This window comes from Falco peregrinus, chromosome 9 (assembly GCF_023634155.1).
Source record: "Falco peregrinus isolate bFalPer1 chromosome 9, bFalPer1.pri, whole genome shotgun sequence".
NCBI lineage: Eukaryota > Metazoa > Chordata > Aves > Falconiformes > Falconidae > Falco > Falco peregrinus.
Genome location: NC_073729.1, coordinates 32634644 through 32640643, shown reverse-complemented (window position 1 = coordinate 32640643; position 6000 = coordinate 32634644).

Here is a 6000-nt window from a genome sequence, read left to right as displayed (position 1 = left end):
ATAAAAGAGGGGCTTGTCTCTGCTCTGGGCTGTAACTGGGAGCCTTCCACTGGAGAGGATTCTTCCTCCCCCTCGGGGTGGTTTTCTGCATATCAGGTAGAAAATCTCTTTGAAATACAACAAGTTAAATCTTTCAAAACAATCATTATGATAACAAAGAAGAAGAATAACCTTAAAGACTACTCTGCTGCCAGAACTTCCACCCAAAATGTTTCTGAAGGCTTTGCAGAATCTGTTTATCGAACCCCAGCGCAGGGCAGCTGGCTCTGGGAAAGAGCATCAACAACAAGCACCTCCGCAGCCTGGTGTGGCCATTGCTCCTGCTCTTGGAAGAGCTTTGCCATCGAAACGGCTCCAGCCGGAGGACAAGGCTCTGGGCTGCTCTCGGAGCACACAGACAGGCCCCAGCAACCCACCATTCTTCCCTCCCCAGGGCTCCGCTGATCCCAGTAACATGCCGCCGGTCCTTCATGTCTAGTTCAGATGCTGGTACTACTGAGAGGGACGCCTGCCTGTCCCACCTCACACCGTCTGACTCCCTCCCGGTTGCCTGACTTCCAGGCTTCAGGGCTATGTAATGTCTATAAAGCAGCCCCAAACCTTTGACTCAAAAGACACGGTGAGTGCAAAGTACAGTCTTCCATTACCAGGCAAGTTTTAGACAAACATTAAGTTTCACAGCACATCTGGAGACTTCTACATTTTATATTTGGGGAAACTGAGGCAGGAGGTTACATGCTTTCTAGAGATGACCAAACAAAACTGTGGGAGTGCCAGGAACTAGGCACAGATAACTAAAGCTCTTCAAATGACCTGTTCCGTTAGATAAATCTCTTTTCTACTCCTTTTCCATTAAGGATCAAGAAACATCCTAATACTCCAACTAACAGAAAGCAGAGAAGGACATTCACACCTGAAAAAAGTTTCATCAGGGAACAGCGTTTCCCAACAACCTTTTCCATGCAAGTCCTGGTTCAGTGACGGGGCGTGGGGTGTCAGTGGACCTGGAAGCTGTTAGACCTCCCTTGCCAGGACCTCCTGCGACCGCAGCATGGCTGCCAGCCTGGCTCTGGAGGCTGGTGCCAAGTCCAGCTCTGCTGCAGTAATCCCCTGTCATCAGCACGGCCAGGAAAAATGTAGGCTGCAAGCTGTGGTGCCAACATCACTGGAGTGATGAGCCCTAGGAAGGAGAGCCAGGATGAATATTAGCTCTTCTGTAACTAGGAGTTGCAGGAGTGGCTAAAGACCTAACCGAACGGTGGTGCAAAGCCTTGCAAGGATGGCCTCAGCTGAGGAGAAGGGTGAAAAAGCAAGGAGGGACTGGTCTGGAGGCAGGAAGGTACCTGTGAACACTGGTTAGAGTCACTCTAGACTTTTTCTGGGATAAATGGGAGAAAAGCCTTGGTCTTGTGCATGTACAACCAAAAGTGAATTTATGCAAATCCTGACTAACACAGGGGAAGTATTCCTCTTCACCTCTTTCCCCCTTTAACCATGTCATACCTCTTTTCTTCCTTATCCCAGAGGAATAGCCTGATCCTCTGCAGGCAATCAAATCTTCTTGAAACTCTTCTCAGAAACACTTTTCCTTAGAAAATTATCTGCTCCCTCTGCAGACCAAAATAAGCATCATCTCCCGAGCATCTATGCAAACCAAGCCAAACTTCTAAATCTTTGGCAGTTCAAAACTCAGAGCATAAAACTGGAAGATTCCAGGAGTTCTTCATAGCTGTTATTGAATACTTGGAACAGGTCAAGCACTGCATTTGGGCAGTCATGCAAAAATATTAATTTGCATTATTAAGACAGCTTTCTTCAGCTTCATTGACTGTCTTCTTTCCAAAATTGTCCTTGCGAGTAAGTAGGCGTCATCAGAAAAGCAATCCTTCTGGCAGCAATAGGGATGCGAGCATGTGCCATCCTCTCGGAAGCGCACTAGCTGATGCTCACTGTCAGCCAGAGGAAGGGAGACATTTCTCCTCACAGGCATTTTATGCACAGCAGCAAGAAATGCTGAAAGTGAAGGGTTTTATAAGGAAAGGGGACAAGGTTTCTCTAATTCACACACTGAGATCTGTCAAAGAACACTTGCAGAAAGGGAATTTTGAATTAATCTGGGAAAATTTAGAAAGGAAAAATAAGGCTGAAGACTGAGTTCTTCAGAGCCTCAGGAGACTGGTTCTGTGTCAACCACCTTGTCCCACGCTGCAGAAGTTCACTAGTGAACTACCCCACAACTAATGGAAGCAATGGGTGTGCATCACGCTGCTGCGAGACAGGTCAAGATTGTCCCTTGGAATACGTTAATTGCTCTTAATTTTGTGATCTGCTTCAGCTGTTCCACTGTCTTTTTGCTTAATTGGCTTTTACTTGCTTATCTGTTGAATTTAAGCACCCTAGCTCCATTTCCCAGGTGACCAGCTAAAGGGACTTACCTTTAGAGTAGGTTCCTTAATTTTGACCAGCAAGTCAGGTCCGGGTGTCCCTGCAGAACTGCACGTGTCCTGCCCAGCCACCACTTACCTCTGATGGGCTTTGTGGCTCCACATGCCTCCTAGAGCCTCCCTGTCTTAGCAGAGCAGCAGCTTCCATGCTAATCTGAAAAGGCTTGGCCAGACAGCCAAGAAGTCATACTTTCTACCATCTCTTGTAATATTTTTAGATGAAACAGCCCGGGTTTGGCTTTCTCTGCAGAAAAGACCTTTCCCAAGTCTTTTTCTTTCATACATGTTCACAGCTTTGTGCCAGGATCTAATGAGACTCTGAACTAAAGCTGACACATTCAGTCTCAGACAGAATAATCTCTTCTTGCAGCGCACATAAGTGCTTTTTGGACTGCTTTCCTTTCTCTCATGCAATTATAGGTGATTTTAAAGAGACAGATGTTGTCAGGTTCCTCCTTTGTCTGACAGGCACTTTTTTCTCTTGGATCCCTCTTTTCTGAATAATAATAAAAAGTTGGCATTTGGGGGGACTTCCCAAATTTCTGACCACACTCACCACAGGGTTGTATTCCAGCATAAAACCCCAGCATTTCCTGTTTTTCTGTGACAAATAGTACACAGGCACCCCAAAAGGTCACCATTTATAGGAAGGAGCTGTGGGCAGTCTGCTGGCAAACGACTGCAGATAGGTACAGTTTTAAATGTATGACGAGCTCTCCTCTGATGATACAAGGCAGGTATTTTTCCTGCTTGCTATACACTTAAGAATGACATCCAGCTGAACATTTTATTACAATCTGATAACCAGAGACACCCTTGGAGGGATGAAATGAGCTGTTAAAAACCCTAGAAAAGACTGGTAATTAGAAGCAATTAAGATCCCCATTAGCCTTTCCTAGCTCCCACCTAGCTGCTTGCTCTAGTCTCCTAATAATCTGAGTGGCCCTTCACCGGACCCCCTCCAGTTTATTAATATCTTGAACAGGGGAGCCTAGAACCAGCATTTCTCTCCAGAAGGGGTCACACCGCTGCGGAGCAGAGGGAAAGCACCATTTTCTCCAGCCTGCTGGCTGCACTCTTAATTAATACAGCCCCATGTGCCCTCATCACCTATGCATTCAGTGTTTCTTCCCTTTCCTTGCTTTCCCTGTGGTGAGATGAACAGATTCCTTCAATCAAAGATAATGTTCATGTGTTCCTTATCTTTGCATTGTGAGAAAAAAAAAAAAAAAAAAAAAAAAGAGGTATTGTTGGTTTTGCAGTAACCAAACTCACTGTTTTTGGAAAACCAGTCTTCATTTAGCCTACTTTGCAGATATGCTCTAGTTGTAGGAAAGCCTGAAGGGATTGAAATGGGGCCCAAAACTGAGGGCTTGAGCAAATGTTAGACAGCTGCATGCATCTTTCCGAAGTAAAACAGATACTGAATGTAGCTGCTTGGAAATGAGGATTTTCTGCTTCTGCTATGCTTGTCATTTTGCAAGTTCTTGTTGTTTTATTTATCAGTTTGGATGCACCTGACCTTGTCTGTTCCATCTTGAAAACCTCCTTGTGCAGAGGCAGCAGCTGGGCAGCCCTCCTGCTCACAGCCCTGAGCAAAGCAATCAAATAACCCAACAAATCTGCAGATAGGTTTGTTTCAGACATTGTTTAAACAAAAAGGGTGGGGGGAAGAACTTAGTGAGGTTCACCAGCCTTCACCAGCAGACGCAGAAGGCAATCCCTCTGGGTTGCTCAGCTCACCATCGCTGCTGTCCCGTGGCTCTCTGACCTGACCACCCTGTCTCTCATCTGCCCCTTCTGACGTCCTTACCTAGCCAAGATGGAGCAATAAACTCATCTGGGTAAAAAAACACCCTGTAGGAAAAAAGAAGCAAAAAGACACTCTTTGTATAAATTTCTGTCCTGATGATGAAAATGTCAGATGAAATATCTCCCCTCCATTCATGGGAAGATGTCAAGCACTCAGTCTCTTTTCCCTGGCCCTGCTATCTGCAGTGCCTGCAGGGTGATTTTTGGGAGCTCTCCCCTCTGCTCAGGCCAGACAATGCAGGGACCCAAGGGAGCTGTGTCTGGGCACCCTGGCCCTGCCTCACAGAGCCCTCTTGCTGCTGCCAAGTATTTGCCAGGTGACTCAGCATCCCTTCAACCCACCTTCAGGGATCTAGATGGCATCTTCATTCTCTTTAAAGAGAAGCAAAAAAAAAAAAGCTCCCTTGGATCCAAACACATCTGAGCCGTGGAAGAGTTCACCTCGCTCTTCGTTCTGCTCTTGTTCTCCAGGCTGGTGACACCATTCACCTGGGAGCTACACCACCGGTGGTCCTTGTCTTGTATACTGCCTTCCATATTTACTTGGCGAGCGATATCAAGAGGGACTTTACTTCCTCTGAAAGACAACAGGTGGGCGCCCTGGGCAGCTATGGAGGTCAGCCAAAGGCAGAGGCACTTGGACCCTCTGCCCTGCCTGGGTTTGAGATCTGGCTCAGCTCAATGCCTCTGGCCTCATCAAGATTGAAAATTGAGATTGGATGCCCTCATGTGCTGTCCTGTCCACTGGAGCAGGGGGGCTGGTGAGTGAGGGACCAGGGTCACCCCAGTCCCGGCCCCACCGGAGCCCCTGGGAGCAAAGCCTGTCCTCAGCCACCGCTCCAGCCCTGCACTCCCCAGGAACCCCAACCCAAAAGCCCACTTCTGTCACCAGCCGGGACAGCATTGCCGGGGCCATTTCTCAGCCAGCCTGCAATGAGGGCCATCTTCTGCACTGGGGAAAAGTGTCTGCAAAATGCCTTTAAAGCAGAAAAACAAAAGCCCACATCCACTTTGCCACAGGTAAGTTAAAATGTAAGCATCGAGGAAACCGAGGAGCAGTCCTCTCGTGCACAGTAAACAACTTCCCACCCCCAGGACCATTTCTTGGCTGCTCTCTCTTTAAATCATCAGTCTCACAGTGGAAAAATCAGGACTCAGTCCCTTAAAGCTCTTTCCTCTTTTTGCCTGTTGTTTAATTAAATTATCCTATAATGAAATCTTTCCCTAATGAGTCAGTGTTTAATAATTTATTAGACACTGAAGCCCTGCTTGGAGTCTCATCAATTATGTATCACAGCACCAGGCACTTTCAATCTCTCTTTTTTTTCCATTTCTTATTCACTTCATTAAAAGCCCCAGCCTTGCTACTTCTGGATTTCAATTCACCAGCCCCGACTCAGAGGTCGGTTCGCTGATACCTCTTTTGCCCAGCACTCACCGACAGATGTGTGTGCACATGTCACCTGGTCTACAATTACAGGTGGCACCTGTGTACATGTCTGTGCACACGTGTGCCAGAGCAGGGGCACCTGCCTTTCTGCCTGTGAGCAAGAATGTGCATTTACCCCAGATTTACACAGATTGTCACATGGGGATACGTATATATGTTTGTAGATTTATAATATCTGTGTACGTGTAGATGTGTTTCTGTTAGCACTTGCACAGCTACATCTGTAAGGTTATATTTGTTTATATCTCCATGCAGGTGTATATCGATACTGGCGTTCCTGCCCGTGCCAGCACA